Source organism: Dermochelys coriacea, chromosome 1, assembly GCF_009764565.3.
Source record: "Dermochelys coriacea isolate rDerCor1 chromosome 1, rDerCor1.pri.v4, whole genome shotgun sequence".
Classification (NCBI taxonomy): domain Eukaryota; kingdom Metazoa; phylum Chordata; order Testudines; family Dermochelyidae; genus Dermochelys; species Dermochelys coriacea.
Genome location: NC_050068.2, coordinates 248,003,269 through 248,015,721, shown reverse-complemented (window position 1 = coordinate 248,015,721; position 12,453 = coordinate 248,003,269). Strand labels below are relative to the sequence as shown.

The 12,453-nt window shown below is 43.7% G+C and overlaps 1 protein-coding gene and 1 long non-coding RNA gene across 8 annotated transcripts in view; one reads left to right on the top strand and one right to left on the bottom strand.

Annotated features, from left to right (window-relative positions):
- DGKI (diacylglycerol kinase iota) overlaps positions 1 to 12,453 on the top strand; it is a 304,108-nt gene that overhangs the window by 270,263 nt on the left and 21,392 nt on the right. The gene's annotated exons all lie outside the window — the stretch shown is intronic.
- The window catches only part of LOC119855030, a 30,489-nt gene continuing 23,806 nt past the window's right edge, over positions 5,771 to 12,453 (bottom strand). For both annotated transcript variants that reach the window (XR_006282662.1, XR_006282663.1), the window contains 2 exons: positions 10,701 to 10,783; positions 5,771 to 7,141 (listed from right to left, as the gene is read on the bottom strand). This is a non-coding gene — a long non-coding RNA (uncharacterized LOC119855030). The remainder of the gene's footprint in view (positions 7,142 to 10,700; positions 10,784 to 12,453) is intronic.

Below are 12,453 nucleotides of genomic sequence, written 5' to 3'. Positions count from 1 at the left end.
AAAAATGTTATTGTTTAATTATTCTGCTTAAAATTCTCCCCTTGCCAAAGTAATGCAACTCTGATAAAGTGCCTGGATTTAGCCAGCTAAAATCCTCCTAGTCTGCATTCTTGCTTGGTCAGCAACATTTTCCTCCATTTCATCACTCCTGAAAGTGACATTAATTGTTCCTGTCTTGGTTTAAAAAAACAAATAGCTTTCTAGGATACAGTGAAGATGCCAGCCAGATGTAGAGTGACTATATTTCGTATGCTGAATACGGGACACCTGGTAAAAATACTCGTATTCAAGCGAGTTCAATGGTAATCAATCAGAACTATGCAGTACAAACATTCAAATTAACATCAAGTTGACTGAGCCCCTTTAAAAACAAATAAAAATAATCCAACTATGCAATAATCCAACTTCTTATCTTTAAGACTTTTGGGTTCACACATACAAAGTGGGGGGTGACTACCTACCTGGCGCGCTCCGCCCTCCATGCCTGGCTGGGCCCCCGGGACACACCAGCTCTTCTGGTACCTGGTCCCACATCTTCCTGAGGCAACATCGGGGGTGGGGGCAGGCGCAGGGTCACATGCTCCCCCTCCCCAGATTTCTGCCAAGGTTCACATCAGAATGTGGCCAGCAGCAGCCTTTCAGCACTGTGTGGGAGGGAAGGGACGAGATGGGGAAGGGATGACCTGGCCCATGTCTTTGCAGAGCTCATCTCTTCTCCCCACCACTCACCTCCCCTGAGAGGCTGGAAGCAGTTTGTCCCTGCCTGCCTGCACAGTGTCAAAAGGCAGCTAACACCTCCAGGCTCCTACTGGCCACCGACATAGCCCAGCTGCCTCCGGCTACAGCGTGGGCAGGAAGGGGTTTAGCCTAAGGATGCATTGTGCATCAGGGACCAGGGAACCTGACTGCACGGGTTCAGGGAACCCGGCCAGAGGTTTCTCAGCAGGGGAGGGTGTCTAGGGGATGGAGCAGTCCCATGGTCCCTGGGGGCAGGACCAAGGGCTGGGGGGGTGAAGAGGGTGCTAGGCCTCTGCTCCAGGAGCACATAAAAGGCCGATGGGTGGGTAGCAGAGACGAAACATAACTGGCCGCTGCCTGGTGCCTGCCCACACTCACCAGCCACTGCAGCGTGCAGCCACCACTGACCATAAATGGGTTGGGGGGCAGAGCCAGCATGCAGCAGGGGCTGCAGTGACAGACCAGCAGGGTGATTGGCTGGCCTCGCATGCTGCATCTTTGCCCCTCCACCAGCCTGTCAGACCCAAGCCCATCATTGGTCACTGGACCGTCCCCCACTGCGGTGGGTGGGCAGCTGGTGAGCAAGGATCTGGCCAGCAGCAGGACTTGCCAGTACTGATGGGACACCTGCAGGAGGGCTTAAATACAGGACTGCCCCTTTAAAAACGGGACATCTGGTCACCCTAACCAGATGGTACTGTCTCTATCTGCAACTGTTCTTTGTTTCTTGGACCATTTACACAGAATGTCCTTCTCCTTCGTTGTCACCCCTTCCTTTGGAAAGCCGTTTGGAATTGCCCCATGCAAGAAGGGAAAGCATCACCTCACTATCAGCCAATCAAGTATTTCCATTCCTCAGCCATCCCTACACTCTTATCTCAACACTAGCTGTGCTCTACAGGAGTGTTCCAGGACAGATTCTCATTTACACCAAGGCCCCTTTACACTGCTCTGGCAGTGTAAATGGGTCTAAAACTGGATGTAAATATAATTCATAACCATTTAAAGACCCTTTTATACTGCCAGAGAGGTGAGAAGGGGCCTTGGTATAAATGCGAGTCTGGCCCTTCAGTTGTACAGCAAATGTGTGTGGCAGAATAGTGGTTGTTTTTTCTTACCTCCCTATTCTAAGCAAACGGCTTGATACGGTCTCTTGTTTGAAGCTAAAGTATTAAAAGGAAAAAGATTTATGATATAAATTTATACCTACATTGAGCAATCGATGCTTTTCACATATTAAAAGTCTTGTCTTATTCCCAAATTAGTTGGCAGATGCACTGAAGCCTGTGTTAGCTCTTGCCTTTAAATTGCTTATGAAGAAGATGGTTTCATAGCTAAGAGGCAGCCACAAACATTGATGAGAAATTTATACCATTGTGTGCAATCCAAGTTGCACATCTTATTAAAAGAGGACTTAGTCACAGGACTGACATCTTCCAAAAATGGTCTCTCAAATTGAAGAAGCAGAATGTGCATATGTACTCATTTGCATGTATAAATGGGTTAGTCAGGCATGCTATTTTACAGGATTTACATATAAAAATGGCTGCTCTGTGCATGGATGTTTTTTGTTTGGACAATTATAAAGGAAAATTTAGCCCTGAGAGTGCTGAAAGGAGCAAATTAGTGTGTTCTTCACTCGGCATGTGGTATGCACCATTATAGCAACAACCCACAAGAGGAAATTCCCTAGCTGGTGGTTGTTGCATGTCTTTGGTATTCTTTTGGGCCTGAGGAGTTAGCCTATATTTGGGGCCTTGCTATGTTGTTTCTGTTAGCAGGTGAAATTGATTATATAAGTTAGGTATTTTTTTTTTGTTCAGTCCTGTTTATTTACAAAGAATGAACAGTTGTCCCCAAACTGGGTGGGTGGGGAGGGAGTGCCAGCTCCCCTCGGCTCCCAGCCGCAGCTTCCCCCCCCCAAGCCACAACTCCAGCCTCCCAGGGATCCCTGGGAAGCTGTGGAAAAGTTTTGTGGCTGACTGCCACTCACCACTGAATTTTGGGGTGGCCAGAGTGTTGGGGGTCATCCCTCCCTTGGCTGTGCTGAGCCAGGAGCTCTGTCACTCCTCCTCCCTACAGGGCAGCCACTTAGTCTCCGGTCCACTCTCTGCTCCCCAACCTTGCCCTCCCCTAGGGCTGCGTGTGCAGGGGCTCTTATGACCAGGAAGCAGCTCTCTTTGCAGAAAGCTTCTTCTGATCGGTTTCCATTGAAAACCCTCCAGGATCTCTGATAGTGTGCTTGCAGACCAGTGTTCAGCAGACAATAGGTTGACGCTGACCTGAGCTGTAGCTGTTTGCAAAGGGAGGTGTGGCTTCCCTTTGCAATAGAGTGCAATAGACTGCACCACAGATTGTCCACATAAAGAGGACTAAGGAAGTTGCCCCAACAAACTCTGGAATACTCCGGAGGACTTCTGGGACCCAAGTCAAACTGGGATTATGAGCACACAGGAAAGCAACAGGGCTCAGACCCTTCAGCCTTTCAGGGTCTGTAACCCTAGGTTTAAGCCCTAGGTTAACACAATTGGTGTATGGACACAAGGGGGGTTTGGCTTGAGCCTGCGCTCAAGCCTGGGCTTACATTGCTGTGTAGGCATATCTTCAGACAGACACAAACAGCTTCAACCAAGCAATCCCTAGCAAACTCTCAGCCTGCATCCTTTAGCTTCTGTTTGGCTTTGCAAGGTATCCATTGCTTTGGGCAGTGGCTTCCTTTTGTTTCCAACTATCACTACAGAGGGGGACACTTAATTGCTCCTTTCATTTAGCCACCCATCAGTTTTAACGATGTCTGTGATGTCTATAGAGCAAAGGCCTGCTTGATGAGCAGCCATTATAACCTTCTAACATAACAGTACTAAAGCTTGAATTTCATAGTATTGGGGCTAATATATTCATGTTATATCTTCAGATTTGTGGGCAGCCACTGAAGGCACCTAATTACAGTTAACAGATTTTGATGAATATAAAGGTTTTTTTTTATTTGAAATCTCTTCGCGAATGAGTCTCCTAGAGGTGAGCCACTTGATGTGGGTTTAACTAAACACTCAGATTTACAGTTTCAGAATTCTGAAAAAAAAAAATCAACTGTCTTACCTTTCTGGTGTTCTCTGCATTGTAATATATGATTTCCTTAATTATTCAAGTAATTATGCCAAAGAATAAAAGCAGTTGCTTTTTAGGTTGTTACAATTTGAAATGTACATTTCAATGATAATGTACTTTTCATTATCTATTTTATTTATTTATTGGCAGAGTTTTGGTATTTTTTTTTTAAATTTCTAAAATAAATTAAAATATTGAAGAGCGAGGAAAATTCTTGGTAATTTGGTTTGTAACACATAGCCCAATATAATAGTCAATTCTACATAATATTGAATAATATTATGTAATTTCACTATTTCATATTTGGCTTTCATCTTATCTGAATCCCTATAACCCCTGAATGTACAAAGCTGCTACAATTAAGTGGCTGTGTTTACAGAGAAAATGATATATTTATAAATTACAACCTAAGTAGATCTCTCGCACACTGGAAAATTTAGCTTTCTGACAGAAAGAGAACTGCTATAAATTAATTGCTATAAATCTCATGGAAAATTGAGACTGAAGACTTTTCTTATTATTATTTAGTATTCTACAGGTCCTTAGCTGGTAGGTAAAGTCCAGCTACATAAAAAGAAAACACCACATTTCGGTTGCTATTCAGTTCAGCTTTTAACTTTTCAACATAAAAAACAGTAATTGCTTTCAATTTTTAAGTTCATGAATTTCACACAGTCTACAGCAGCAGTCATGAATTCTAGGTTGAGAATTTTCTGGCAGTTAATGATCAAAGTTAAATTTAATAACTTCCAAGAACCTGAACTGTATCACCTTCTGCAGTCCTGTCATACCTTGCAAGGTTGGGGTGAGTCAGTATTTCACGGTGAAACTTTCAAGGAGTGCCTGAAGTATGTCCTGCAGGAAATGGTGTTGGTGAGTAAGTTCTGAACACCGGCATGGTATTAGAAGGCACTGTGCTGCTGGAGTACCGTCTTTCATCTCAGAGGATGAAACAAGGTCCTGATCATATGTGATCATTAAATATTTCATGTCACTTTTCAAAAGAATTACAGGTTTTATCTATCCCGATTTTTCTAGCCAAAGCTTAGGTAATTACATTTCGCTTACACTGCCCCTGTAGTTAGACATGGTAGTCTTCATTTGCTGCTGTATAATGCTGTTCTGCACTGTTAAATAGATAAGTTTTGTCCCAGAAGTGGTTTCATTTCAACCATGGATAAAATTATCCGCTTGTAGAATGGGTACACTTCTAAATTTTTGTTGGTTTGAAAGCTTCTGTCCTTTCCAGTGATATATTTCCTAGTTCTTTCATGAGGAATTCCACTAGGAACGGTAGAAGCTTTCAAAATGATACAAATTTTGAATGGCACCCAAGGCATATTAGTTTGTACAATGGTGGTGGGGGGGAGTCCAGTGGAGAGGGGTGCCCTTCAGGTCCAGAGCTAGAAAACACTTATGCCACAAATAGTAACTTTACTTGTACAGGCAATCCCATTGAAGTCAGTGAGACTGTCCATGTGAGCAAAGTTACTCATGTGCACATTGGCAGGGTCTGACCTTAGAACTGTAAAGTACTTTTGAGTTGGCTGATTTTCTATTCTTACAGCATTATCAACTGACAATTTGTAGACTTCTCTGTTTATACTGTTGGTATTTTTTTTATTTGTTTATTAATTAAAGAGATGCTGCCAAAATCTCTAGGGTATTGGTTTTGCCTAACTCAGTGACCAAAAGTTATTACCATACGACAGCTAACGTATATTAAATGAATTGTTGGCTATGCATTTTATAGTGGATGGGTGTCCCTGTCTAAACACAGCACCATTGGCAGTCTGCGCAAAGAGGTCAAAGGTTTGAAGAGGCATGGAATATGAACTATCCTTGGCACCCAGTAGAGAGTTGAGGCCTATTGAGAAGGCAATCTAAGGAATCTAGCACTGTTGCAGACTGTGCGTTTGCCAATTATATGGATAAAGGACTTCAGTCTCCAGTTCTGTCTATCTGGTAGCTTTCATTTGCAGTAAATCCACTTACACCAAAAAATAAGTAATAAAACATTTCTGTTACTCATTGCAAATGTCCATCTTAGGAAAAATCAAGAAAATAACAATTTGATTTAAATGTTTTAGATCAAGTAATTATTTTAGACTCTTTAAGACCTGAAGGTTTTTTTTGGTATGATAAAACAATTGCATAATTCATGTTTTGTACTATACCAGTGACAAACATATTTTGCTCAGAACAAATAAAATTGTTCTCACATTTGTTTTTTATTTTTTGTCATTGCATGTTAATAGCATTTTCATTTGATTTCGCCCTTTATTCTCTATCACCAATACCATATATTTGCTTGCTTGGACCGCCTGTTTTAAAACTGGGTGAATTTTATTATTGTGTCATCATCAGTATCCTAACACACAAGTTCCAGTTGGGTTTCGAACCTCATTGTGCTAAGCTGTGCACAAACATGTATGGTCCCTGCCTCAAAAAGCTGACTACTTCTATCTGTTCCAGTATTCTAAACTTCATAGCATCCTCTGTCACAGCACTGAATTCTTATAGTTCAATCCATTCACTATAGCAGTAGTTTTGTTTTTTGTTATGTATGTGTGTATTTTATTTATGCAGAAAGATTTCATTCTAGCAAAGCACTTAAGCAAGTGCTTATCTTGAACTATGCAAGTCTTCCCATTGATTTCAATAGGTCTAGTCATGCATCAACTAACACCCTGCCTAAGTGCTTTGCTGGATCAGGATCTAAAAAAGAAAGAAAAAGATCCTATAAATTATTCTTTGTGACTGATAGCCAGTCCACATTCAATAGTCAATCACATCACAGTAAAGGAGGAGCCGCTAGCCAATCTCTTGTTATTGATATGTGCTGGAAGATAGGTTTGTTGTGCGACTTCTAGGAAACTTTGATTTACATCTAACTCTACCCCTTATCTTTTCAGAATTGTAGCCATAGGTGGTCACTTTGGTTTGAATGGGATGAAATATATCTTGCTTTTGGAGAGGGACTTTAAGGCAGCACATGTTGAAATAATGGGAAGTGTAAGACAGCTTGGAAATGGTATCACCAATCATTCTTTGAGTGCTGGGCCATATGTGTATTCCACACATGGGAACACATGCATTCCAAGTGCCCAAGTCCAGAGATTTTTAACAAGCAATGTCCATTGGCTCGCAGATGTGCAGTAGTTATGTTCTCCTTATGTTCCTAAGTAAGGGAATAAGAGGCAGTGCAGGTCAATGCCCACTCAGGCCATGAGGTGGTAAGATGGTCCTGCGCTGGAATCCAGTGTCCTCTCTTGCTTCAGCCTTTCAGAAAATCCTGTAAATAAGATTGTAAATAGTTATTCTTTTAGCCTAGTACAGTTAGTTTTTAGTAAAGTTAATGTAGTTTGTTTCCCTGGACTAAGGATTCCCTTCCCATGGTCGGGGACTACGCCCAGAGTCCTGGGCTTCAAAAACTGCATTCCTTGCCCTAGATCCTTCTCCATCAGCAACAAATATCAATGCAGCCTCTACTGTCTCGGTGAGAAACATTTTGACAAAGTCCATCATTTGTCACTCATTTCCACCAAGAACTCATGAAGCCAGTGAGCTTTGCCATTAGAAAACACTTAATGGAAAGGACATGAGACCCCTCTTTACGTTGTCCTCACCAAACAAGCAGTGCACCCCCCACACCCCTCGAGCGTGTGCTTCAAGGAAGAGCCCTTGGTCTCTAAGTCTAAAGACTCTTCCTCCAAGTCTTTCCATGAGAGCAAGGGATGCTCTCTTGGCACAAGGATAGATCCCCATTGAGGACTGTCCGTAAGAGACATGCTCCTTCTCTGAGCCCACTGAGGTCGGACAAGTCCTTCTGCACAGATTCTAAGGAACTGGTTCCAAACAAAAAACCCCAGACTGGAGGGTAAAGCATGATGGGCAGTTGGGTCCTGGAGATTATCCGTCAGGGATACTCCATGTAGAATTTCTCTCCCTCCCTCCTCACAAACCCCCTTCACAGTCTCCCTTCAGGAAGAGGAATCCCTATTGCACAGAGGGGCAATATAGTGTGTCCCACCTCAGTATCAAGGAAGGAGGGTTCTATTCTCCATATTTCCCAGTCCCCAGAAAAGAGGGAAACAGGAGACGCATGCTGGAGTTTCAACAACCCAATATCTTCATTTGAAAGTTGAAATTCAGGATGGTTATGTTGGCATCAATAATCCCCTTTCTTCAAGAAGGGATATGGTTCATGGCTCTCAAAATGAAGGACACATATTATCATATAGACATTCAGCCCTCTCAAAGGCGGTTCCTAAGGCTTATGGTGGGCTGGGAGCACTTTCAATTCCAAATCCTCCCCTTCAGGCTTGCAACAGCACCCAGAGTGCTAATGAAAGTTTTCTCCATGGTGGTGGCCTAGATAAGGCATCAGTGCTACACAATCTTTCTGTATTTTGATGGGTGGCTCCTGGTAGGCCACTCTTGAAAGGAGGTCAGGTTGGCTATTCAGTTTCTGATTCAAAGTCTTGCAGCCCTAGGAGTTTACGTGAATGGAGAAAAGTCCCTTTTATCTCCCATAAGGAAAATTAACTTTATAGGGGCAACATTGGCCTCTGTTTCTGCCAGAGCCTTCCTCCCCATGCAAAGATTTCAAATGATGCATTCAAATCTAATTTATTAGATTTTCCAGAGATTGAATGTGAATGTGCCTATTGCTGCTAGGTTATATGGCAGCCTGTATTTACGTGACACCCTTCACCAGGCTTCATCTACGTTCTCTGCAGGCCTGGCTCAATTCAGTCTACTTACTCAACAAACACCATATCAACTCCCAAGTGACCAGGATCATCACCTCCTTCACTTGGTGGTCAAACCGAGGCAAGGTACAAGTGGGAGTTCTCTTCTCCACTCCTACCATTGTAACAGATACATCCCTTCTGGGGTGGGGCACCCACCTGAACAGTCTCACTGTGCAGGGCGTGTGGGAGGCCAGACTGCATAACAACATTTTGCAGCTGTGGGCAGTTTGCCTTGCATGCAAAGCCACCATCCTTCTCATTTGCTCCCTCTACATCCAAGTGATGGTGGACAGTATCGCCACTGTGGTCTACACAAACAAATAGAGGAGCGGGATTTCACTCGCTTTATCTGGAAGCAATCAGGCTTTGGAACTGGTACATAAGGCACATAATCACCATCCAGGTATACATCCCAGAAGTTCACAACTATTAGCAGACAACGTCAGCAGGCACTTCTAAGGTTCATGAGTGGGAAATCCAGGACTCCATTCTGTTAGACATATTCACATGATTGGGCACACCTTTATGGCACTTCTTTGTGTCACAAATGAACATAAAATTTCCTCTATGTTGTTCCTGAGAAGCCAGAGGTACGACTCCCAAGGCAATGCTCTCCTACTATCCATGAAAAGCGGTCTCAGATATGAGTTTCCTCCCATCTCCCGCTTCCACAGGTGCTGAGAGAGATACATTGTGAAGAGGCCAGGACCATTCTCCTATTGGTAGGGCCCTACCAAATTCACAGCCATGGAAAAACGCATTACGGACCATGAAATCTGGTCTTCCCCTGTGAAATCTGGTCTTGGGTGCTTTTACTTTATACCATACAGATTTCTCAGGGGAGCCCAGCGTTTTTCAAATTGGGAATCCTGACCCAAAAAGAAGTTGCAGGAGCATTGCAAGGTTATTTTAGGCACTGCCTTCACAGGTGGGTGGTCGGAGAATGGCAGCTGCTGACTGAGGGCCCAGCTCTGCAGACAGCAGCACAGAAGTAAGGGTGACAATACCACACCATGCCATCCTTACTTCTGTGCTGCTGCTGGCGGCGGCTTTGCCTTCAGAGCAGGGCTCCTGGCCAGCAGCTGCTGCTCTCCAGCTGCCCAACTCTGAAGGCAATGCCGCCGCCAGCAGCGGTGCAGAAGTAAGGGTAGTGTACTGCAACCCCACCCCCTACAATACCCTTGCAAACCCCCCACCCCCCACAACTCCTTTTTGAGTCAGGGCCCCTACAGTTACAACACTGAAATTTCAGATTTCAATAGCTGAAATCATGAAATTTACGATTTAAAAAATCCTATGACCGTGAAATTGACCAAAATGGACCGTGAAATTGACCAAAATGGACCAATGGATCGTAGGGCCTTACCAATGGGCCAGACAGTTTTTTGGTTTCCAGATCTTCTATCAATGTCATCCTATCCTCCTCCAGTCAAAATCCATCCCTTCCCAGAACTCCTGATGGACGACAGGGGCAGGGTCAAACACCCCAACCCAGGCTCTCTCTCTGTCACAGACTGATGTTTGGATGGGAGTTAGAAGTAGAACGCTTTTGTTCATCACCTCTCCAGGCTATACTTAGAGTAGAAAACAATCCACTAGAACCTATTGTTTGGGACAGCCTGATAGGAGAGACTGGGTGCAGCACTATCATTTTAGATTACCTCCTGTCTCTAAAGAACTCTTGTCTCTCAGTCAGCTCATTATGAATCCACCTAGCAGCCATTAGTGCCTCCCACCCTCCAGTAGATGGGTGCTCTGTTTTTATGCACCCAACTATGACATGGTTCATGAAGGGCCTTGTCAAGGTCTTCCCAACAGTCATTAAATCAACACCACTATGGGATCTTAACCACACGCTGTCAAAACTTACTGGTCCTCCATTTGAATCCTTAGTGACATGTTCCATGTCCCACCTACTCATAAAGGTGGTGTTTGTAGTGGCCCTCATTTTCTCCAGAAAGATGAGCGAAGTGGGAGCTCTTATGGTGGACTCCTCCTTTATGGTATTTCAAAAGGACAAAGTATCCCTTCATCTTCACCCTCAATTTCTACCCAAGGTCTTCTCTGAATTCCATCTTAACCAGTGGATTCACTTACCTGTCTTTTTTCTGAAACCCCATGGTTCGTCTGAAGAGAAGAGACTTCACTCCCTCAATGACAGGGAAGCACTGGCCTTTAACCTGTAAAAACCACACCCATCAGGAAGAATCTGAGACTTCATTGTGATAGCAGAGTGATCCCATGGTCAAGCTATATCCTCTCAGAGGATTTCTAAGTGGGTTTCTGGCTGAATTATCAGATACAACAAACTGGCTTGCAGCTCACCTCCCAGTGGTAAAATGGCCCACTGCATGAGAGCACAGGCCACCACGGTAGCATCCCTGCAGGAGGTCCCAATGCAGGACATATGCAGAGCAGCCACCTGGAACTCCATACACATGTTAGCACCCACGAGTGGAATACACAGGGACCATCACTTGAGGAAATGGAGGTTACTTGCTGTACTGGAAGTTCTTCGAGATGTGTGGTTCCTATCTGTATTCCACTATCTGTTTCCATCCTCTCTGCCTTTGGATGTGGATTGGATTCGCTGTGAGAAGAGGAATTGAGGGGGTATTCATCCACACTGCATCTTATACCCTGGGAAGCACAAGGACATCTGCTGTGCACGTGCGGGCCAATGGATACTGCTTGTTAAAATCTTCAGACTCTGGCACATACATACCCAGGTGTGGAATACAGATAGGGACCACACATCTTGAAGAACTTCAAGTTAAAGTAAGTAACCTCCATTTTCTGACTCCTCATTTTGTGGGGAGGCCACAGTATTTATATAAATATCTTAGACAATACCAGTAACCCAGAAGACAGCCATTCTGAAGAGGTCAGATTTTCCAAGGAGACAAAAGACAAGACTTGAATACAAAATGAGCCACAAATAAGCACAAAGGGCCAAATTCTGCTGTGTTGCACTGTATAAATCCATTGAAGACCGAGAAGAAACTCTGGATTTAAACCAGTGTATGTGAAAACCGAGTCTGAGGCACAAAATTGTATTTTCCCAACTCTGGCTCTTATCCTTTGCTTTGTGTCTCCTTCTTTACTTAAGAACTAGGTGCGGCTGCCAGGTGATTTACAATACCTAGTTTGTTAACTAATGCTCACTCAGAAACCGCTTTAAGTGCGGCAGGATAAATATGAACTGCGATTGTAGCACTGCTTTCCAAATTCAGAACTCTGCTGGGTGAAGTTTTGCTTTTCTCCACTGCTACACTGCCAGGAGATGAAGTGAGAAAAGGTTCCCAAATCACCTGCACAAAAATGACATTGCTTAGGCAATAGAAATCCACTTCTTGCATACCACACAGCTTTCCGTGTGCTTTAAAAAAAATAAACATTTGTTGGTTTCTCCCCTGTCTCCCCTGCAGCGTTTAACTCATTTATGATGTTATTCCTGGAGTAGTAATGAGATCCTTGTGGAATAGTCACCATGGAGGTTCCAGTGCTGTGTTTGCCAGATAAAATACTATGGTATTGTTTTTCTTATTCCTCCTTTAGGCCCTGATTCAGGAAAGCATCCTTATCCAGACAGCACTTAAGCACATCCTTAACGGCTTCTGCCTAAAGTTAAGCACATACTTTAAGTGCTATTCTAAACAAAGATGGACCTAGGCACTTGCATGCTTTTCTGTCTCATGGGCCTTATTACATTATTTTCCAGAAAGATAAGTTCACTATTGACTTTTGCTGTATATGTAATGCTAAGAGGAGGGAAAGAAAGGAGACAATAGCTCTGTGGAAGGAAACTTGTATCACCCTAACTTATTTGTGGTTACTTATTGCCCAGAGA